General features: G+C 28.7%; 1 long non-coding RNA gene across 1 annotated transcript; it reads right to left on the minus strand.

Annotated features, from left to right (window-relative positions):
* Nucleotides 1-3,719: 3,719 nt before the first annotated feature.
* LOC114126145 (uncharacterized) lies at nt 3,720-27,021 on the minus strand. Its single transcript, XR_007605248.1, has 3 exons — nt 26,660-27,021; nt 26,274-26,573; nt 3,720-4,011 (listed from the first exon to the last, which is right to left on the minus strand). It is a non-coding gene; the product is annotated as an uncharacterized LOC114126145 (long non-coding RNA).
* Between the last annotated feature and the right edge of the window lie 27 nt (nt 27,022-27,048).

Here is a 27,048-nt window from a genome sequence, read left to right on the forward strand (position 1 = left end):
TTAGACAAATAACAAAATATAGTGTCAAATTTGAATGGCCTTGTAATAATGATATTAATAAAAAATATAGTTTAAGGACATAGGGAAATAATTTATTTGAACAAGAACTACTACTATAACCTATGTATTATGACATAATTTCGAATTTTGATACAAGGTTTTTTTAAGGTCGCCAAGAAAATTTCAAAAAAATATTATATTGTTATTAGTGTTATGTTATAAATTATAATAAAATATAAGTACATCGAAAATATTATATTATATGAAATGATCTAAAACATTTTTATTATTAAGACATATTATGATTAATATTATACACATGTTATTTTGTCAAAGGACTAAAAATTCCAAAATAATAATTAAATAGAATAGATTTTCTAAAAAGTGATACTCGCAATCACCTCCACTACAATACCCATAATATACTTCATTGTTTAAAGAGAATATCATCTATGAGAGATTCACAAAATAATTATTTAATTTTAACACTAATTATTATTTAAGAATACGTATTAAAAATTAAAATTATATACATTTCTACGCTATATAATATATTAAAAATGGTATTGTTTTTTTCAAAAAAATATGCACATGACATATTCTAAAAGTTAATTTTATACTTTTACTCGTATATCATATATCTTTAAATTAAATGATCAATAACGAAAAGACAGGTAAAGATAGATTTTACATTAAATTATTATCTTGTATTTGTATTTATATTGAAGTTATCAAAAAATAAAATGGAATAATATATATTTATTTAATTTATTTATCATTATCATTTTTGTGGAGTATAATTTAATTTAATAACATCATAACATTATCATGACATTATATTATATTTATATCCATAGGTAACAAATTATAAAATAATACTATTAATTCAAATTTTAGCCTTGAACACCTAGTTATTGATTGTTTATTATCTCATTTAAAGACTTATTAATAATAGTCATGTGAATCGTGAATGTATTTATAGCTTATACAAATTACAAAAGATCAATTGTATATGAGCGCATACGTGATTTTAATGATTATTGATGAGTATACAGGATGATTCACAAAAAAGATCACCCCTATTTTTTTTAGGCAGTTATTGAAAAATCCATTTTCGGAATTTTTATAAATATATTTAAATATCGTATTTTTAAATTATTTTGATTTTTTGTTTAGGTACTTTTTAAAGAGTATTCTATGAAAATACAAACTTCAGGTTTTCAAATGATTATCCATTTTTATACAGTAGGTATAAATTATTATTTAGCAGATAATTTTTTTGAAATTGTTGATTTGTCTTAATCAAAATTTGAACGAGTGGTTTTTGAGTTTTCAACTTTATATAATAAGAATAATAGGTTTATCATAATTGGTTTAGAAGTTATGGGGAATAAGATAATTTGAAAATTTTAGTAATTTATATTTATCTATCAATATAATATAATATTTATAATTTACAAAACAGAGAAAGAAGTAAAATAAATACTAAATCCAATAAAATATATACTATATATTTTTAAAGATTATTATACTTAATATTAACATTTTAATGACTGAAAAACTACTCCTTGAATTAGATATATCAACATTTTTAGATTTCAAATAATAGTTACAGTGCCAATTTTAACTCGCTATAATGCATATAAGGGATTTAATTACAAGGTTGTGTGTTCGACTTCTACTATATGTTAATCGATTTAGGGATATCTTAGGTGTCACTTTTGTATGCAATAAATCATCGTAAGAACGTGTTGGAATTCAAAAAAAAATAATATACTTTTATAGTATTGCGTCGTAAATTTTGGGAGACTATTATAGTTTATAATGAGACCGACGACCGACGAAGAACTCTTAATAAAAATTACTTGATATTACCTCCATAATAGTAGTAAGCTGTTTTTAAGGCATAAATCATCGCATTAAAAATATAAATTGCTACATAAATCATGGTATAGTATGAATAGGTACTATGATACTTTAGTTAGTATAGGTACCTACTAAACCTTTTAAATTTTTCTTTTGCTGTCTTATCGAGGCAATTATATTATTCACTGTTATTGAAAAAACACATTGTTTGAAAAAAAATACGCTTTGCCCTTCCGTGTAGAGTTCAAATATATATTATAATGTTTAGTGTTCAGGTACAGCAGTAGACATTATTATATGCATATGCGAATGTTTACAATGGCCTAAAATAATAATAATATAAAGAAGACCCTGAGTTTCTTGATGAAAAAAACATCTGTATTATATTAAAATCCTATAAATTATTTAATCAGTTTTATACAAGTATAATATGAAGACAATTAAACACTTGTGGATGATTATTTATGTATACTCGAACCTATACTCAATAGTTGTTTGTCAACATTGTCGTTGATTAAAAACGTAGTTTATTAGTTGTATATATTATATATATTTTTGATTATACTAATATATCTACCTAATGTATTATATGTTTATAACAGACATAAAAATATGATTTCAATTTTGATGCCAGTTGGCAGTTACTAAGTTTAAGGTTGTAACACTTAAAATACTTATTAGTATAATAGTATTGTACTGTTAAGTTAAAATAAAGAACGATGTTGGGACACAATTCAACAATTTATACAATTTTAAAATATATACAAATTTAAATTAATATTATGTTAGAAAATAGAAACATAGTTTCTTAAATGCATAGAAAAACTATACTTTAGAAAAATGTTATCGCATTAATGTGATTTCGTAATAAAAAACAGAATTAAAATAGATAATTAAGTTGAATGTTTATAAGATAAAACATAAAAATATTTGTACAATAACAAGATATTACATACTTACATTCAAACAAATAAGAACAATATCTTTCTGAAAAACTATAACAAGTTCAACAAGTTCATCGCAATAATATGTACTTACATATAACTTGCATAGGTAATTTTAAAATGGTTTTAATTAATAAAAATTATATACACCTATATATATATATATAAGTATAATAATAATTAAGTTTAACTATTAATTAAACATTTTATTTTTCAACTATGAATTTGAATTGGAGAGAAAAAATAAAAATTAAGCAATATTAAGCAATATTAAGCCACCCTATAGAGCGAGGTTTGAGGCTAATATTTTAAAACAAAACAGGTAAGTATAGACATATAGTAGGTACACAGCACTATAATTACAGTACACAACTTCATTATAAGAGGATATTCTAACATTTTTATCTGTTAGGCTTAAACAGTGATGGTTATTATCATACCTTCAAATTAGATACAGGTTAAAAAGAAAAACACTATTCATAATTTTTTAAGTTTTAAGAATTAAGTTTTTCTGTATTTACTTTATTAAGTACAATTATCATGATTTTGGGCATTCTGTCACCAAGTTATTGATATTAAGTTTTCCTTACACATGTCACATGTTGGGACTGGTTATTTGGTTATGTGAATGTGAAAGGAATAGGCTATATGTGTGTATCTTATTCTGAATCGGGTGATTATTTAAAAAAAAATGAATTCATTTGAATTACTTAATAACCTTCTCAATAGTTTTAAATTTGTTTATATTACAATACACATAAATTATTTTTTAATATTATTATATATTTATATTTTATATATATTTTTAATATTGCGCGTTATTGAAACAGTAACTTTTTAATATATTATTTATTAAATTTGAAAAACAGTTCTAAATTAAAATGTGCAGCTTTTATATTTAAATGCTGTGTAGGTACATAAAAAATAATAAGAAATTAATAGTATAGTATGTCTTATGAATCATGAACATTTTTAATGGCGTTCATACCGAAATATTAAGAATTGTGATTACATTGGTTAAGTGATTTTTATTTGTTATGAACATTGATAATATTATTACCATTATTATTGATTCATTTACTAGGGTTATACCTAGTAACCAGCAACAGCTGTAGGTGCCCTCTACTTTGAATAGTTTCCCATTCTGGGATGATTTATGACCTCAGATTTCATGTGAAAACAAACACACCACAGCTCATACCTGCAGAAGGCAAAAACAATAGTTATTATTCATAGCCTAAAAAAATAGTGTGACGTGAAACTATACCTACAGGTGAAGTTATATACTTATTATAATATATGAGTCTTCCTGCGCATTCCTAGCCTTCGTCGTACAACTCGACTTAGGCTTTATTCAAAATTATACAAAGACTAAGACTAATATTATATGTACGTAATTACTAATTGCTATAATAACAATAAAATATAACTATTGATATTATAGTAAAATCATTTCAGAGCAATTTCATTTATCGTAAATATTTGTCACAAAAACACACTAGTTCATCTAAAACTAATTGTTAAAAAGAAACTAGAAGTAGACGATTTTACTAGTGATGTAGATATTGTATTTTTGGGTATACTATATGTCTCCATATATATATATATTTATATACCTATATGCGGGTGTACAATATTGGCGTAGGTGTGTTGTTTTGAATTTGAAAACGATGAATCATCGCGTTCGATAAACTGTTCTGAACGGATTGTATAATATTTATATTACTGTATATTTAAAAGTATAAAAAGGCAAAAAAAATCCAAGTAAATTTTTATTTTCAATTCTACTGGGAACTTGTGTTTGTCACTTAAATCAATTTCAAAAATATTTATAAATTAATAAACTAAAAAAAATTACCTTCACAAATTTCAGCTCCAAAAATCAGACATAGACAAGTAGTACAACATAATATTTTTTAAATTTATTTAAAATTTAGTACTTTAATAGAAATTTTGACTAGTATATTCATATTAGAATCATATCTGATTATGTATATTTATTGCAATTTACCTAATTATAAATATAATTCTATAATAATAGAATATCTGTCTTGTAATAAAATAATAGTTTTTTTTTCCGTGGGAACTTTTATTTTGTTTTGTATAATGTATATTGTATGCTATTATATAATACGATGTTATAATATTAATATACAATTTTATAGATGTGACGTTTCCATATTATTATTAGCTGAGTTTCATTTTTTTTTTTTTTTTTTGTTATTCAAATTTCAATTTAACATTGGAGTCTCATACAGTTAGTTGTCAGGAATTTGGTAAAAATACATCTTCACAAAACTCGATTATACACGTTGTTCTTGAACTGACGTTAATGAAATTTAACACTCAACCACGCACATTTTTAAAGCAATATTATATTATAGTGATGAATTATTTTGTCGTTGAGGTTTTTTTTTTTTGGAATTTTTTATAATATTACTGAACACTCAACACTTTTTGAACGTAGGTCGATTTCATTTACACCTTAATATACGTTATTTTATTATTGTCAACCGGACAGTGCCTTATTATAGAATTTATTTACAAGACATAATTTGTCGTTATTGTGACTATTGCAGCGTTGGATAATACTTTACGCGTTATATTGTGCTCTATTTTCTATAATTATCTGCTTAGTTTTATTCGTGTACATCCAAATCGTTTAAGTTAATATTGCAGCTATATAAATAGTAACATTAAACTTATATAAACGAGAACACTTACGCGCTGCGGGCATGTCGAATTGTTGATGCACAGCTTATTTTATTCAAATTTAGCGTATAAAATGTTTTTTTTTTTTTTTAATGAGTTCTTGTATTAATTCATTAGCAGTCATTTTTTTTTGTATTCGTTTTTATGACTTTCCGAAAACAATGAGAAAACACAAAAATATTATCTGTGCAGTTCGCAGATGGTTTCTGTGGTACATGTGCTGAATTCAATAACCTTTTTATTACCACGAAAAATGTTTTTGTAAAAATAAAATAAATAGTTATAAGGATAGTATATTAATGTACTTGTAAAACGATAATTTTAGCTCCCTAGTTATATCCCAAAAATAATAATTGCAGACAATTGGGACCTTGGGAGGGGGGGGGGGCTAGTGTCCTCGGGGTAATCAGTAATCACTAATAACTTAACCAGCGAACCCTTTAGTTACAATATAGAGATCAAATACGTATATGGTGAATAAATATCATATACTGCTAATTCTGTAAAAAAAAAAAACTATTTTCGATGTTTTGACTAGAAAATTCCATTTTTGACCAATTTCCAATCTTCAGTATAAATGTTATTAATACAACTTAAATAACCATATTATATTATTATATAATATACCTAATGAAAGATTATGAGCAACGAAACGCACTTAATTTATTAGCACGACTAGATTTCTCGCTTGGCCCAGAAACTAAAACTTACGATGCATGTAATATTAGCATAATATTTCGCATGCGATATAATACACAACGCATATCATACGAGATAAGCTGAAATAACTTATAATGAGAATGACGTTCTTTTCAAAAGTTGTTAACATTAAGTCTATAGTTGTTTACACCATTATTTTTATTGTCAGTGATTTTTCAAAAGCAAATTTTCTAATTATCTATGTATGAATAATTGCAATACGTAATACAATATAATTTAATTTAATGTCACGTCGGCGGAACACGTCATATAATAATTGAATACGAAAACAAAATCGATTAATACTTACGCCAAAATATAATTTAATAATATCGCATAATAAAGTTACGAATAATAACAGTAATGCCGTATAAATATATACACCGGCCGTTGAGAAGTTTTATGAAGGGTCCCCGGCCGTGGTATAAATATTATTATAGAAGACATATTATTACTATTACACACATATGTATGTGTATATACGTTCAGAAGGGTGCCAAACCCTCTCTGCAGTACATATAATAATAATCTTTAACGGACATTTTCCGTTTATTATTATTATTCCACGCTCACAGCAATCCTGTTTGCAATAAAATTCAAACATCTAATTATTATTACGTATAGTTGCGAAATCACTTCATCGTTAAATTTTTCAAAGCCAAGCAACATGTGGTCTGGTATCAGCACACACAATAATATTTATAATAATTTCTCACTAATCCTAATAAATCCGATTTCGTACGTTTACAATTTTTAATATGTGCACTTAGACGACGTGTGGGCTTAGTAAATCTGTCCAGTAAATGTGTATAGCGTGCAGTACGAGCGTTGTACCATGTAAGACCGTTTTTTTTTTCAAAAATGAGAAAATATAGTTTCCCGATCCAAATATTATAGTCATACATTGGTTTTTCAACATTAAAATTATTTATTTTACGTATATATGCAATGTCAATCGATACCAAATTATTTTATTTGTATTCTTATAATGTTATAATGTATCATAACGTAAATTTATATTGATAATAACTATATATTGTATATAAAGTTAATTAAAAAATTTACGATGATATATATTATTTGTATATTATACTAATTTAATACGTTTTATCACAATGATATCCAATTTTAATTGATTACCAAAAGATAATATGCGTAAAAATATATATAGATATGTGAAATCAATCTACGGCAATTATTTTCGTATACAATTTTTCATAGTGACGTGTAAATTCTACTTATAATTTTGCAGTTATACGATTTGGCTGAAAGTGCTCATATGCTATATATTTTACTGGATTGCAAAAAATAAAAAATACCCCCTGCACACAGCCGTACGATTATTACAATCGAAAATAATTTGAATTAATCAATCAGCCCAAAACGCTTGCAATGCGGCACTATTTTTAATTTCCTGGTTGTGCCTAATTTACATAAGAATATTTTAATATTTTTTTTTAGATATACTATCAAGGCATTATTCTCGAAAATTTAAAATGATTAATATCACTTAGGTACACTCTACGCGTACTATATAATATTTAAATTCAAATTATCGATTCGTACGATATATATAATATGAATTCTTACTAAGACCTTTTTGGGCTTATGGTATGCAAATGGGGTATAGTACCAAATCGTTATCCCAAATCCATACCACTCAGCATTCACAGTAATCGATCATTGTTCGTCTTATTTCCTCGACTACCTTAGTATGTACACATGACGAATCACGTGGCTCACTTAAGCAGATTTACAAACATAGATTAACTATAGCTAAAAAAGACTGGATCGATTTTCATTCTAGATAACAATATTTTCCTAACCTTCTTCAGTTTGTCAACTATATTCTGGTTACTGTTTTTGAAAACCCAAGTAGCGAAAGGACACGCTTGGCTATCGTACATATTAATAGATCCTAAACATAGGCAGACCTAATGACACGTACGCAAAGTTTTCGACTTATATTATATGGTTACGATTTTTACATGTTGTAGTGCGAGCAAAGGAATTCGACGCACGCCAGAAAAAAAGCCGAAAACGAACTATCTTCTACGGAATACAAAAATATGTGAAATAAGCTGTTTCGATCGCCCATCGAGACTGTACAAATGTAAATACAGACAATATCAATTCAAATAAAAAACAAAACACGAAATATACCAAAATATGTAAGTAATTTAGGGCAGGTGAAGTTGTAACTATGAACATTATATATACATACCGCGTATTATACCTACGTTAGCGTCTATTTAATATTACTTAAATTACTAAATATTACATACGTTATACGTACTGGTACAACTTATTGTCAAACATTGGAACGTTTTACGAATGTGCTCAATATTTATTGAAATTTAGGGCTTTGGCGTTGTACAGTTATACATTATATATTCGTTACTAGAATGCTGTGAGTGACGTAAGTCAAACGTTTTAAAACATTAAAAAAAAAGCTCACATTTAACAGCTATACGCATACGTGATTATAATAATTGTCTATTGTAATAAATAATAACATACTCTATAATAGATGACGAGTCTGACGAGAACTAGTTAAATCGGTAAATGATTGTAGTATAAACACATAATATTTGTTATTTTACAAAATGGAGACATATGTGTCATCTACTCGTACCTAATTTAGAATCGACGGTAGAGTTTATAGAATATTTCGAGGTTAAGAAAAATCAAAGAGAGGAATATGAGTAACACGGATACGACGTATAGTACTGAAACAAATATAAAGATACATAGGTTTCAATTTCCAACGTCCATTTGCCTGTGTATTTTATTTACACATGCTTTAACAACGTTTTGTTAAAAACACGTGAAATAGGGACCTCTATATACATCATGTAATGCTCATTCGCTGAGTGTAGCCTCTGCACCCCGTACCCTTTTTATACTCATATACTTGCCCTATGGCCTATATACAATACCTATCAACATTAAACTGACCCTAACATTAAAGCTAGTTGACATAGAGTATATATTATGTCTGTCAGTGGACAGTTATCACAACCTTCTAATAAGTGAAAAATGTTGAAAATTGTCTATAAAAATATAAAATTATAAATGTATAGTATAATATTAATATTAATATAATATTTATTTACATTGTATACTCTCAATATTCTATGCCATATATTTTCATAAACCCGTCGCAGAACCGGATTTAAAGCTCATATATAGCTTCATAAACCTACAAATGATGCACATACTAATATACTTATATATTAATATTATATCGTAATAACTATGCTACGATCGAACTTTCCAGCACAAAGACTATTGTCACCGCATGTGTATTATATATATATTATACAATAGTATATACGTCATATACACATATTATATGAAACTTTACGGTTATCCGACCTTGTCGTTATAATATTATATAGATGAATGTTTAATAATTGTTGTCACGCGGAAATTACGGATCTATGTGTACGTTTAAAAGAGCTTATTATACCAATCTGCAGTGACCAGCGTGTTTACTTACTCATCCAACGCATTTATACTCTTGGCAAAGCTATGTGATAACCTTATACTCACGAAATTATACGTACCTACAAATAAGGTCTCGTATTTACGATAATAACGACTACGTGTCCATAAAAAAAAAATAATAAATCACGTTAAATAATAATTTAGCGTACGCACTGTAAACAATGTAGTAATAATTGTATTAATACATAGTTGTTGTAATCAATATCATTAGCAAGCGCCAAGCATACTTAGAAATCGATAAAATAGAATTAATCGTGCGTACGCTCTGTGACCGAATATTTTGAGCATACATCATATAGGTACTCAATAGTCCACCTATATATCTCTTAAAATGGTTTTAAACTATATTTTGACGTCAAATCATTGCAGCAGTTGTGAATAATTATGATTGGTGTGTCGATACCTACTCACTCACGCCTATACCTATATTTGAATGTGTACGTCGTGTCCGATATGTATATGTAAATTTCCCGAACGTTTTATAGTAGATATTTTCCGGATTCCTAACCTTGGCAAACACAGTTCAAGGAAGTTTTTGGCATATTATATAATAACTTGCAAAGTTAATATAATTAAGATATAAATATTATTAAGATGGTTAGGTTAACCAGATTTTTTTATATAATATTAAACTTAACTCAGTAAATGAAGTGGCTTAGAACAAATGGTGAGTGAGGGGTGGCTAGAAATTTGATAAATATCAACAACTTGCTTGTTAAATACATTATAATGTGTAATATGTGGTGTGAATTTATTTTATGGCAGCTTGGACTTTGAATACAGGATCCAACCGATAACTAAATGAGTATACTTGTGAAGTATGTATAATGTATTAAAATATTATAAAATAAAAATAACTTATAGTTCATGATATCTACATTAACAATCGCATAGATAACTGCATCGATTGAACGTATAGTCTTTAAAAAAAAATATGCACACTGTATTATTCTACGTATACCTACTTGAATACTGCCTGAGGTCTTGCATCTCAATGAGCATAATCATAATTTATTATAATTTATAAATCTACGACACATACGCACGCGATAAACGTTTCGACATTTTGATGTAAACGGTCAATTAAATAACATATTAATATATTCATTTATTATTATTGCTTTCCATCAATTGACCGTTTATGTTTCACATATTATTATAGAGTAGACGATCACCAGTGGCGTAATTTGGAATTGGTTCTGGGGTGAGATTACTGAGATTGGGATATAAGTTTATACTATCGTTCTAGTGAGGCTATGCCCCCACACCCTCCTTGACCATTAAATCTCATAAATCACAATATTATATTAATTTAATATATTACAAATTAAATAAGTTAAATGGTATAATAATGGTTTTCTGCAAAGACAATATAGTAAACAATTGAATTAAACTAAATATATTTTTCATAAATTATAATATCAAGTCAATTTTCCTTTTTGGTTTTTTTTTCGCTAAAAAAAGCGTCTGGGGAGGATATATCCTCATACCCCTCCATAATTACGTCATTGACGATCACTAAATAAATAATGTTAGTATATTAATATAGTCGTCCGATATAATTTACGTATAATATAGGTATTATAATATATTAACCTATTTGAATCTGAAATACACCAAATAAATTGTCATTTATTGTTGGTAGGCACACTCTGAACTGATTGAAAACATTTTCGTATACACATTGAGGAGCCAAAATCGCATATCGTTGTAGTCAGTATAGTATCAAATATATATTTATATATTACGACACAAGCTTTTCAGCATTCAGGGTATTAAATGACGCGCGACAATGCGTTTACGCGAATATGATATAGTTAGTGTTTACAGTTGTTGTATGTACTATATAGTATATAATATAGATAGTATAAGATTTCCTAAATACCATTGAAATGAGTAACTATATATTACGTTAAAACTAGTTTACGATTAAAAAAAAATCATTTATTAAGGTCAAATTAATTAACACACATAATAATTGTTTATATTTTTGTTTGAAACTCTTCCGATGTATATAATACCTGAATAGTATAATACCTATAGGAATATCATGTTATTATAACTTATAAGTTAAGTGATTGTATTTTAGCGATAAGTTTAAAAGTTAAACGTATATTTTTTCAAATTCGGTTTCTAATTTTCCTTTCACCCAAAAATAACTTTCTATTTTTCAATTAAATATTAAAAAGTAGTTTCCTCTATCCTCTTCTCACCGAAAAATAATATTGTATTCATTTTGACCACTTTTTCACGTCCAACATTTTGGAAAACACTGTCTCAAATTTATTTGTATTTTATTTTTTCTTATCCTACTGCTGTGTGTATGAATTGCGACAATCTTGTCTGTGTATAAATCTGATATGGGAGTATTTAACGGAAGTCTTTATCTTTAAACGGACTGTGTAATAAATTATTTTACATCATGTGTGTTGTCATTATAATACGAAATAACAAATAACATGATCAATTTATTTCAGTTATAGTACATCGTTCCCTTTCATGCCAAATATTATGCTTGCTTTTTTTGCATTGTTTTATTATGGTAATTTTATCAAAAACTAACTAACTAAAAGATAAATTTACTTGTTGGAGTTATGTATAACAAAAACATGAAATTTGAAAATATACACAGATAAACGTATGAAATTTCTTCAGCGATTAAGGACGTAATCAAAATGAATTTGATAAATCAAATATTAAATACTAAGCAAAAACAGAATGTATAAACAAAAATCAATTGCTGATCTCCATACATGACTAAAAAAAAAAATTATGCTAAAAGAAATTATTCAAAAATTTTTGGGCAATTATAAATGGTTTTGTGCTGATTTTGAGACATTACTTTCTGAAATGTTGAATATGAAATTTGGGGAGAATGAATGGAATTAGTTTTAGGTGAAAAAGAAACCATTTTATCATATTTGGTTGAATTGACGACTAGGACAAAAAGAAGAAAGTTATTTTTGGATGAAAAGAGTTGTACCCGAATAATGCGTTTTTTTCTTCAAAATAATCTAATTTGTTGAGTTTTTACGGAACTGAAGTAAACTACTGTTTTAAATATAAATGTCGTAGAATGATATACAAAGACAGAGCGTCTACATTTTTTAAAAGATTTTAATGTTTTGAAGTTCCATTTTTATCGTTTTTATTGATGTATGTGGAGTGACCCGTAGGTCGGTAAATCGTACACATATATCAAGTGATAGTTTGCCATAAATTTTTTAAGACAATTACTACAATTGTCAAAGGGAATGCAATTTTTTGGACCATTATTTTGTGATAGAGATTATGGTTCTTAAATTTAAATTTGCGATGGAATACAAATTAACATTTACACAGGCGTATTGATCCCAACTTCTCAAAGTAAAAATAATATGTTGAACAATAATTTTTAATTTTTTATAAATGTATAAACTCTCTTTTTTGTAACTCAAACGAAGTTTAAGATATTTTTAAATATGTAAAAGTCGAATTCAGTCACGCTAATATTGCTGATAAGTGATAATAATATGTTAGATTATCAACACCGGGTAAAACGTTGAAAATCCGCTACTGCAGCAGATTAGCGTATGTGATAATATAGCGTCGTCATCGTATCTGCTGTCGTAGTGACAAATTCTTTGCCCTGCACATTATAAATGCCAATATTATAGTAATATTATCATATTATTATAATGATATGCAGAAAACAATTAAAGAGACTGTTGCAGTATCAGTGAACGACTACGGTTGTTATCGGTATTGACGGTACAATATTATATTTTATACGACGGTTAATAAAATGTTAACACGTAATCTCGGTATAGTAAAAAAAAAAATATCATATCCGAACAATACAGCATCGTTCACGAGAATACAAGTTCCAAAAGTCTATACCGACGCATATATCCGCATAAAAATATTAACGGATCAGCCGTCACTATAATTACATAATGCAACACGATATAATATTGTTATAAATCGTATTACATTATTATAATATTGACGGTGTTATTTAGGATGGATTTCATAATCAAAACGACGTCGAGTAATAGGTACATGTTTGTGTATTATAATAATACACCGATAAGTCGATAACCCAACCACGTAGACCGTACACGATTAAAACGGTATTATTATATTATCGGGTCCGACGCGTGATGTATATTACAATATTATTATAAGCATAATATATTGGATTGTTTAAAAACTATAATATGGTAGTCCTACAGGGATCACCAATACATTTTTATTTTTGAAAGCCGCACTAAATAGGAATCCAAAAAGTTTTTTTTTTTTGGTGCCATCGAAATTTAATGTATATATTAATGTCCAAAGAAAATCAAATGAAAATGAACAAAAACCTCTTTTGATTCACCACACTAAAATTAAATTTCATATCCACGAGTCACCCAAATTTCGTCCACGGGCCATTTGTCAACTTCTGACTTATATAATATGCATACATATTATAATATACAAGTAGAGATCGGTGGAAGGCCGCGGCTAAGACATCTTATACCTTAACACACTATACCTCTATAATTAAAAAATACATGGCGAAATCGCCAATGACCGTCGGCAATAATAACATTATTATATTTTTGCTATTATATGAGTATAATAATGACTATAGCTGACGCCGCGTCAAAAAGGGAAGTCTCGTGAGCAATATTCGCGCGTTTCGAATCGTCACGGTGAAATCGCGGTAGGTACTAAAATATAATATCGCATGGATAAATATAAGTCGTCAGTGTAAAATATAGAAGCGGACATTTAATTATATTATAATAATGCAATATTCTTAACTCGAAATCGATAATAATCAATATTTAATAGTTAGTAAATAATAAAATTTAATAATTAATAATATATAAACAAAAAAATGTAGCTGCAATATAAATATACTACATATATATAGTATACATAACTCGAGAATTCAAGTATAATTAATACTTAATAGTTATACATATTAATTACTTTTAATTTTTAATTTTAGAAACAATAATAACATCACTACTAATTGTATAATATGTGTATACTATTAAAATTAATTATACTCAAATTCTATTCATATTATAATGACATATTGTTAAATTTAACACTGATAAAGTTTCGGCCACGAGATACTTAGTCACATAGGCGTACTAAATTGTGGTGTCACGAGTTGTAATTAGTTATTTGATCAATATTATTATTACATTTTAGATCGGTTTATTTATACGAGTTGCAGCTCTTTCCCGGATTTGATTCGATAGATCGTTCTAAAGTCCTAAAAAATCTAAATCGTCTTCAGACTAGAGCTCGAATTTTTATGTAAATACCCACAGATTATTTTACTGTGACTTCATAAATTAATTTAAACACATGATACATTGGTTTTACGTAATTTTTAATTAAGTGAGCTATATTTGATTTTACACATATTATGTAAATATTATAGGCACTAAGTATTTTTTTTATAAATACGTGTTTTATATTATATTTCACAATAAATTCTATTTTTTTCACATACCTACCTACTTAGACTAATGTACTTATATATATTAGATTAAATTTCATAGACTAAGATACCAACTATTTTATCGAAATTAAATTAATTATTAATCTATTACAATCAAGATGACTAAATTGTTTTTAAGTATGAATAAATGTGTATCTATTTTTTAATATATTACTATTACCACTTTACCTTTAAATTTTAAATTAAACGTCAGAAAAGTTTTTAATTTATTAGATGAATCATATACTAGTAATTAGTATATTATTATGTATATATATATAATATATTTATTATTAGATATTATTGTAAGTTTATTCACACATATTTTACTATTAAATATTAATCGGAAGTAAAAACTAAGGAATACATTACAATTTCAGCAATATGGTTAAAATTTAAAACATTAATTAATTGTATTAACCCTATAGGTGAATTCTGCGTAGCTATACTTTTTGGTCTCTGCTTTTTTAGCTATAATTTATTAATTATGTTTGCTTAGTGTTAAGTAATATCATAACAATATCTATTATAATTAGACTCCAGTTATGCGTTGGAACTTGGAACCCGAGATTCGAGCCATGATCCTAAAAATTCTGCAGTAGAATTATGATATTCGTTATTAAGCCGATCACGATAAATTATGACACTTGTAAAATACAGTCAAGCAACGTACGTATTATTACTAGGATTATGAATTTTTACGTGTACATTACTGTATGGGTCGCAAATAGCAAATATATAGTTTCCATTTTTAGCTATTTACGCGGTTGTAGTCTAGAACTGAACATTTTGTTTATTGTAAAATAGGCTTTTTTTGCAGAACATTTAATATTCTGAATTTTATGCTGTACTTCCCTATGCATGTTATTTTGTGTGTCTATGATTACTCTTAGGTAATTTAAACTCATTTACTTGCTCAAAGGATGAGTGGTGGTCGCCTACTTTTAAAGTTGCCTTGTCAATCACATCATGTCTAGACATTACTATAGGTAATCACTAATTAGTTAAGATTCGTTCCGTGGCTAGACTCAATTAGTTTGTCTGTGATCCAAACTACCGACATCGTTTTCGGAATCTCTATGATGTCTGTTGTGAACGCAAGTGTTGTTACCATTTAACTCAATTTCTTGAGTTTCTGATATGATTAAATGTTTGAGTGCTTAAACAGTACATGAGTCATATGAGACAATGCAACTCTCTGTCCAAACATATCTAAACGTAAGTTTGAATTAAGCCTCAAATTGTGATGACAACTCCTCATAGTATTTTATTTTATAGTACCTATGCGTTTTAATTACGTATTTCAACCATTTTGACTATTTTCTGCGATTTTAACGATTTTTAACGATATTTATTGATACTATATATAGGTACATATACTGGTATAAAACGTCAAATCTAGTATTTTTTTTCTCCAAATACTCAATAAAAATATGTAAAACGTGACTATATTGTAGCATGTATAATATAGTGTGTAAATTAAAATGTCGTGTTTAGAATGGTGAATAGTAGCAGTGATGAGTTGAATTACATTCGTATATAATATAGCGATAACTATCATTTTTAATACAAAATTTAATTCGCCGATCTTTGCAAAATCATTAAGCTCACAGCAATGATGAATTTATTACTTTATCATCGACGGTCGTAAATTTCCCAGATCACATAATTATGTATTTATAAGTAGAAATTCACCGTGTGAATCACATCGTCTGACTGGTCGAATATACGCGAGTGTAATATATATATATATATATATATATATATATATATATATATATATATAGTAATATGATGAGGACGATATAAAATATAGGTATATAATTATATTATATATATATATATATATCGTGTGTGCAAAAATCATTACGTCACTGTTGATTCGTAAAAAAGTGTAAGTATACATCACGATATACAATTGATTTCATGACCACGTCAACGGTTGACGACGAATGTCATAAAGCAATGAGAAATTTTTAACACGTAAAATAACAAATATTACGTACGCCATCGGTGTATGTCATGATGATATTATGCCGTGTGCAGTATGCCCACATATTGTATAAAGAGTCATATTTATTTGTAATACGGCACGTGTCGCGTTGGTCTTCGAAACGTTTGTACACGCCGGACAGTCAACAATATAATATAATATATTTATTTGAGTATACACTGTTGTTATTATTATTATACATAGTGCTTAATAATCCGAATATGTTTGCGCTTTGAATACTTAAAGTTTAAAATATTTAAGATGTTACATATAATATTTGATACAGGCGAGGTATCCGGGTGGCCGATTGAGCGTCACGAAAAAATTATAGGCGGACAAATTTTCATGACGTCAACATTATATTATTAAAACGATCGGACATGATGGTTAAATGATAATTTTTGCTTTGCGCTCCTTACTATACAGTAGTATTTGGATTCTTTTCTTCGCGTACCTACTATAAAACATTCCTAGCTTATGAGCAATTTACTCTTGCTATGTACCTATATAAAAAAAAAATATATGTATAAATAGAAGGCCAGAGCGGCGTTTAGTGAATATGCGGTATAGATATATGTATTTATAGAAAAATTTCTGTTTTTTATGTCACTTTTTTTTTTTTAAACTGGTGGCCTAGTTTAATTGGGAACATTTTTTTATTATCATTTACACATATGTGATTTTCTATACAGTTGTAGTTATTATGACGTTTTAGGAATAATTATCAGTAAGCCCGTATAGTATAATGTATTTTTAAAAATATTCATGCTACCTACTTAAAAATATAATACCATAAAAAAAGTGGATGACGAATACATTTGGCTATAGGGGTAAAAACATATTTTTTGGGGGCGGATATCACGCCGTAAATCAGTCGATGTACGTTATGTATATAATACACGTATTATTATCGTCTAGCGCGTCCTGTTGTACGAGAAATATTATATGCATATTACATGATATAGTCGTAAGGCTTAAAGGTAGGTACTCCGCTCGAGAATTCGATACGTAATATAATATAGCTGAGCAAAAGCTACTGTATTTTCGCGATTTTTAAACGGTCACGCGATCGCCGTACCGATCCCCAAAGTCGGTTCGAGTTCAAAAAATCCAAAAACAATAAAAACATAATTAATATATCCGTTATCTACACAGAAGAGTCACGTATAAAATATATAATACGTGTCAAAAAATATAATCTCGACATGGAATAATAATCGTCAATCAAAAACCGATTAATTGTCTAAATATATTAATACTGCAACACCGATGGTTAAGGCCTTGGGTACGTTAATTCATGTGAGAAGACGAACGCTGTATACTATGCGACCGACGGAGTACCGGTAATTGACGGAACAACGTCCAAAACAATAAAATGTGTACCTTTGTCATGTTAATTTAATTTGTATTTATATATTTACAATTTACACACTAAACGTAAACTTTTTATCTAAACGACGCGGTCATTTTTTTTTTGTATACAACCACAAGTCCACAATATGACGTAACATAATTATTAGACCTAGGAACTTATATCATTTGGATGTTATCTTGTTGAATAGTTAAAAAAAATTGTGTTTTACTAAATGTTTGTTTATTAAAATATATTTACAAATTATTTTGCTTTCATCGCTTTTACTTTAACTATATACCTACTTTTACTATTCTGCAAGAAAAAATTGTTCATAATAGTATAATTAAAATTAAATAATGCAAATATTGCTGTTTCCTGTAGTATTCCAAAATTGTGTAAATATTTATGATGCTGTTCACTGCCAATTAATTTGGAATAGTAATTTAGTTAAATTAAAAGAGAAAAATTAGTGATACGAATAAAAATATGAAACACGAATTTCAATAATTTAGTAAACATTTTTTTTTAGTACATATTTTAAATTTTGGTTGAATTTGTTGGTGAATATCTGATTAAAAACTATATTTCCTTAATATGCTTACATATTCTATTCCATTTCACTCATATTATATGATACTGCAGATAGTATATATATATATACTTTGGATAATAGTGTGTAATATTATACCTAAAACCTATACCGGTTGGTGTCCACCGATATGATATCAAATCAAAACGTATATTAAAGTATATAGAGTTTGTTTTTTGAATCAATTGAATGTGAAAATATACGAACGTATAATAAATTATATGTAATAAAAATTAGGCCTCGTGCAAGTATAATTTAATTGAATCCAATTAAGTTGTATGTGCTTAATAATAATTCGATGTACGCATAACCCACGTTAAAAATTAGTCCAGTTATTAAATAAAATCACGTTCCTATTCATAGATGAAAGAGGGAAAAGGGTTTATAATGTTTATAAGGTTTTATTAAAGTGCGATTTCAAAGGGAAACCGGGCAAGGGTATAGCTCTGCTGTATAGTAGTATGTGTCGAGTGCATATCTTGTCACTGAGTAGTGTTGACTGAAATGGATTAGGTATGTATTAAATTAAAATTCAACTATGAATCATTATACACGAAAAACGATTCTGAGCTGTGACAGTACGTCAGAATCATTCTTGCTGTTTTATCTGATTTTTTTCGAATACCTAGTTATGTTTTTCCGTTGCAAATCTGAGATGAAATCTGAGATCGTTTATTTGAAAATTATTATTTACCACATTTCAGTTTTAATGATAAAACGTTTTTTAACAATAGCCAATAGTTATACTGACGATCTTTATTTAATCAACGTTTATAATAATTATTATGGGTGTATATATTATTGTGCGTGATTTAAGAAATAAATAATCAATTTCAATATTATACAATTATACAGTAGGTACATATAATTGGTTTATACACATACAAGAATACAACATACCTAAATGACAAATATTATAAATATATATTATGTGTATATCGAATACATTTATTACGTAAAAGAAAATTACACGAATTAGTTAATATATATTATATTACGTAATAATAATAATAAGAGAGTTTTGCCAAACGATAATTATTTAACGACTATCACGACGCAATTTCCCGCGAGAACAACAGATTTGCCAACTTTCAAGTTGCTGCTGCATCGACATTATTATATTGCATTCGTGATTGTCGCCGCAGCTTACGAAAACGGCTTAGACATAGATAAATACTGGTCAAGAAGGGGGGGGGGGAGGTCTGTGATCGTCTCCCCGTGAAAATGTCTAATCAATGGACATATTATAATAATAAGTAGGTATCTACTATAAATAATTATATGTAATTTGAACATCATGATATTATATTATGTAATTATTGATATACATATATATGTTATAAAGGACAAGTTTTTAGATTTACTGATACATCGTGTATTTTTCCCTGCCCGATAAAAAAAACCTACTGCAGACGTATGCGTAGTACATATAATACTATAATGTACATTCGGTATATCTCAAATTGACAAAAATGGTGCAATAATAAAATTTTGTCACGAAAAATATAAAAGATCCGGCAATAAAATATTATTATAGATATATCTTTCGACAGCTAAAATCGCAATTTAACAAGTATGCAGGCTCGTTTGTATACTGTTTATAGACATAACTCGCGTAACTGCACGTGTGGCGTGGAGCTGAAATACTATTACGCGTACATTTCAGCCCAATACAACGCAATAACGAACACGGATAGTGGCGCTTAACGTAATTTACGTGTAAAACGATTATTATTGATTTTTTTTTTTCAAATGACACATTTTAGTTCTGTGACGTGTTGACAACGACTTTTTGATATCGCTCACCACGCACTGCGTGTATAGGTACCTATTATAGACTCAACCTACTTATATAGTTATGTATAGTTATAGATTATTAAGTACGTGCATGCGTGTTCAGTGGAGCACACTAAGTTTTTGTGATGGCTGTCTAGAACATTTTTCAATTACATACCCTCACATCGCCCTACGCGCTTATATACAGAAAAATGAAGCCAAGCATACTTTTCACTTTGGTTACTTCGCTTTAAGTGATATTATCATAAACATCCCAGTCCAGATTTTATTACGACACTCAATAATTTCCCGAATTGAACAACGCGAAAGCGAAGCCTAACATGTTTGACACACTACACGTTTTTGTTGTCATTATTGGCCAAGAAAAATAAATTAAAGACTGTGTTTTTTCTCCATTATTCACATTCAAATCGCGTGCTAGTTTTTCGACAATGTTGGTTAGACAGTTAGAATCGTGGCCACGAAAATCATTTTTTTGATCTACGTTGATGATTTTATCACAAACGCTTCACTAATATAAGACTCGTAATAATATACAATCGTACCTAATAAGGAAGACAGGTTAATTGAGTGGTAAAAGCATCATTAACAAAGTAACAGCCAGGAGGTTATAAAGGAATAACGATCGAGGGATGCAATTTCACCACCCGACTCACGCTCCGAAAATAAGATCACGATTGATTTATACGAATTTAATAAACGAACACCTACGAATTCATATCTATTCTTATTAAATAACGACTTTTACGATATTGTTGCAGGTATCAAACGATTATATTTGGTCGGGGGCGAGTCCATTCGCGTTAAAGTTGTATTTTATTCAAAACTGTCGTACAAAACTGGCGAAATTATAAGAAAAAAATTGTCTAAGTCCATTCGAATCAAAAGTTTTTTGCCATCGCCGCTTGTTTATTGGTATCTATAATATTATTATCTTTAATACACTTTTTAGATATATATATAATATATATTATGACGTATATGGTATATACGTATAATATTTGTATTATATAGCGAATACACATCATACATAAACGCGCGTCACCGGCTTTAAGTCGGACCGTGTGTCAGTCTCTTGCGATTTATCGTCATTAGTCATATTATTCTCTTATATGTATATTTTCGCCCTCCCAGCTTTGTACGCTGCAACACACACACACACAAATATCTACTGCATGTAGTCGACGCGCGGTGGATGATGTCATTCAATCCGCTGCCCCGTATACACAACCGACTATATATGTATATAATGTGCCGTTGAAGTGTACTCATAATAATAATAATAATAAAGAGGAAAGCTGCAAGATGACTAATAGCCCGTACAAAGGGTAAAAAATATAACGCCGCTCGCACGGTTGTTTGAAAAGGGATTTTTGGTTTGACTCATCATCTCCCCTGCTCAATGATTCGCCGCCGCCGCAGACCCCCTCGCGGCGGCGGCTGTGCACCGGTCTGTAAACGCGGGATTAAAACCTGTCGAAAATCAATCGCCGGGGACTTTGTGTACGTATTATGTGTAAATCCGCCGTGAAAATTCGGAGGGCCAAACACCGCTAACGCACACACACACACACACACACACACACACACACTTAAATACTCGACATGTGATATGTATATATTGTGTTTATTGCGGTGCACTAAGGAAATGAATCGCGCGAATCGTGTATCAAAATAATGATATACGCTCGTTATATGTTAAGGTTAGCGTGTTAATCGGTTACTTATAAATGGGTACTAGGTATATAAGTATTAAGTACAATATATATATATATATATATATAATATGGTTATGATGTAATATTTGTGGTTCCTCAACTGTTGTAATGAGTCCGTTGTATATAAATATATATGATATATTATATGGTATTTGTATAGTTCATTCAATACGCGTGTGAAGTCGCTTTGAGTGCAAATCTCGTATAATTTTATTTTCAAAGCTAATAGCCGTTTCCGTCCGAGAAGGATTTCTATAAACTTTCCAGCCGATCGCATGACATGACGAATAAATTTCGTAGGAAAATCACACCAAACATTTGTCAACGTCGCCCAACTTATTTCTGTTTTAGCCGAAAGTTAATGATAAATGATAATATTATTATGTAATCCAACCTATTCACAATAATGCAAAAAAACTGCGTGCAATAACTGTCAAACGAATAAAAATAAAAATACATTAATACGTTTTACGGTCAACAATATTGTATAGGTTTACAAATAAACAATATGAAATACAGAAGTATAGACATTCAAAATTTAAAAATAACAGCTACGATGATTAATGTAATTTATAACAAATTAAGTGATGCCTATATCCTATAATATTAGATAACCGTTAATTGAAGAAAATCATTCAAAGAGCCCACCAGTGCACCACACACAATTTTTCAACGCCACGTTTAATTTTTTTCGATACCTATCTTCTAAAATACCTACTATACTTAGACCAATTTTTATTAAAACTACACTCTCCAGAACGAATATATCGATAAACTACTAGAAAGTACAAAGCAATTATTTACCCTTATTTGAATTTTCAAAATTCTTATTATATTTTCCGTAAGTAATAGAACTTTTGAATCTATCCTATCCCCATACCTACATCATGTCTACACATCTATTAGGTACCCGCAAGTTCAATCAAACAATTGTTGTGAAATGATATAAATATAACAATGATTCAAATTGGGGGCTACAACGGTTTCGTAATACAGTTAAAATATTAGATGATGCAAACTTCTTTTATACTTTATTATAATGTTTACAAAATTCCCCTTTTCTCAAATGACCTCAATCGTCTGATACAAAAATGTATACAAAGGGTCAACAAATTTTTTCATAAAAACATTGTTAAAACTAAAGCTATAACTCATTCTGAACTGACTACGAATTATATTAAACTAGTGTATAAGTATAATATGTACCATTAAATAAATTGCCTAATAACGGTGATAAAGAACAATACTCAATTAAAAAATTCACAAACTTGAATATTTTTGGTATTTTGAAACAATAATATACTTTTAAAACACCCCAATAATTAGGTCACTAGACTATGTAATATATTATCATATTACAAATGATCGCACAAAAAAATCAAATAAGTAGTAGACCATATCATGTAAACGCATGAATACACGCGCTTTGCTAGAATTTGTCGACCAAGATTTACTGTATCGCGTGGGCGCGTTTTCGGGTAAGATGAAAATCTGGGCGGGATTTGCAAGCGCCGTGATGCGCGCGAATTTCATCCGGAAACGTTCGGGGGCGGCGGAATATCGACTGCGACTGCCCACCACCGTAAAACGCTTAAAAATATTAATAAAGGTGCTCAAACGCTGAACGATTTTGTTTTATTTAAACTTTTCATGCGTATAATTTATGAGAAAAATTATTCGTTTAATTTTAATAATCTTACAAAATTTATACTTTTAAAAAAGTATTCTACTCCAGATTAAGAAATTATAGGTATGAGTTGCAATTTAAAATATATTACGGGTTCAACAAAGCACATATTTAAAGATAAAAAATAAATGTACGATAAAATGTTAAATTTAAAATAGTTGCTTTAATCAGATATCCAAATATGTTAAATTTCCCAAAAAGTAAATTTTGAAAATAATAGCTGCTAATATTTTTCGAAATAACGGCGTTCGCTGCATCAGCTGATACTTTAAAATTACCATTTATATTATATTTATACAATGTACATAGAATATATATAGTATATACCTATATACATTTTAATAATTTAATAATTTAAGTATGAATTATTTAAAACGACATATTATGGTATGTACACGACGTTATGTTATAATGTGGTTGTTTAAGATTATCACGGCCGTTGTTGGATTCGTAGCTGATAATAAAATTTAGGATAGCTCTAGAATTTAATGTTTACAAATTAATCCATTAAAACAGAACGTTTCTTTTGGTGATCCAGTGCTAAGGTGATGTATATGGTGTATATCTCAGCATTTTTTACCGACTAAGTCATGTACTTACAACGCAAATAGTGAGTATTGCTACGAGAAAATGGGTCATAACCGTAAAAATGATGCTTCTCACCGGAGTCTATGGGTGTGCTGTTAAGTCTCCAACTATTCATACAGCAGTGGAACAATGACGGGATGGCTCGAGCCGAAATTGTATCCGTATCCTTACCTAATTGAATTCGTGCGTATGGAACGTATCGCTTAGCAAATGTTTTCTTTATTGACACAATTGTAAATGCAGTTTATACCTAGTTACTTATAATTTTATTATAACTGCAAAAAAGTAGCTTGCCAGTTATTGCATTATTGCAATAGCTTAAAAAAATGATCAATTTTCTTGGTGACTAAAACAATAATAGGTACTGATATTATTATTATTACTATACCATTGTGTTAATCTTAATAACTGGTCGAAAACATAGCAATTGTATTATACAGACAAAAATACTTATGAAAATTAAATCCCAAGTCCATCTTTATACACCTTCAAACATCTCATATGGCGTATTAATGTATTATGGTATTATATCGAATTTTACTGTTGGAATTCCAAAATCGTTTTAGTACCGGTCTTCTTGACCTACTTTTAGCATGCTTAAGAATATAAGCGTATTAATAAAAATACAAAAATTATCTCGTCATCAATAATATAATATTATGTATTTAAAAACATAATGTATGAGAAAAATTACATTTAATTTCGTTATACTCATCTGTTTGTCTTGATCGCGTAACATTCGGCATGCAATAGCAATGTGCACATGAGCTGTACAAACGTTAGAAGTCGCTGTTATTCCGAGATCCGCTCCACTAGCAGCCACGGTATTAACCACACAGGGCATACTCATTGTGTTGCGCTTTGTCGATGGTTTATATAATTTACGTGTACTAGTGTATAGCCATTTTATTAACTTATTTATTAATTTATAAATAAATACAAATTTTTGTATTATTTAGTAATTATAAATTAAATAAAACTACCTATAATACATTGCGGTATAATTGAGCATTCCCATACTTTGGAGTCAGCATTCGCCACTGGTATATACGAAGTGTATGCCGGAAATACTATATAATACGTCACTTTTGTTAACACGGCTCGTGTGAACGATATTTTTTACTTATCAATTTAGTGATGTTATATAAAATATATTGTTAAGATTCACTTGGTAGAACATAAAAATAGGATATACATTTAGGAAAATCAAATCAAAATATTTTCACTAAGGGATGTATCAATCGTGACTTAGTTTCATTCCACGAATACACATCGTATCCACGCTTAGGTACATTATAACATAACGTAATATAGAATATAATAATAGGTACATACTTTATCATCGACATGGCAGCTCAAATATAGGTCACGATTGGCGAGTGTATACGATCAAAATATAACGATATTATATTGGTGTATAATCACAAGCGAACATACGCCGCGATACAAGACTGTCGTTGCTAGCAAATTTGATTTTTGATAAGTGAAATAGGCTACATCAATACACCGTAATAAACAAAAAGTTAGAGTTATGGGTCAATGAATAATAACTTATAATTTAGCGATTTCGACGAAAAAGTGCAGCTGTCTTCAGGCTCTTCTCGGAGAAAAGCGACGAATAATCTACAACACTGTAAATAATAATAATATTTATTATTACAACAATAAATTATTATTAAATAATATATTCGCAGTATTTCGGTTTAAGTTTGCCGACCTGGGTTGACGGCTACGGCGGACGTGTCTGATGTCGGTGTCAGTGTACCTCGTTTTATGGACAAATCCGACCGAAATGGAGAATTTGACAGTGGATTCGCGATTTAATCGGTTTACGCGTAGCTTCATCTGCGTAAACAAACAATTTTAAAACGCAGTACGTTGTTTACAGCTATAATTTGTAGTTACACCAGTTTATATAATATGGACTATATGTAATCAACAAAAATATAAAATAATTTTTTTCAAAGCCAACCTGCAACGAGACGTATTTTTAACTACCTACTCTCTAAATTTTCACGGGCGACTCTCAAGAACAAACTGAAAATTTTCGTTAAAATCGATCGAGTAGTTTTTGAGTCTATAAATCATAATACACATTATTCTTTA

Source organism: Aphis gossypii, chromosome 3, assembly GCF_020184175.1.
Source record: "Aphis gossypii isolate Hap1 chromosome 3, ASM2018417v2, whole genome shotgun sequence".
Taxonomy (NCBI): Eukaryota; Metazoa; Arthropoda; class Insecta; order Hemiptera; family Aphididae; genus Aphis; species Aphis gossypii.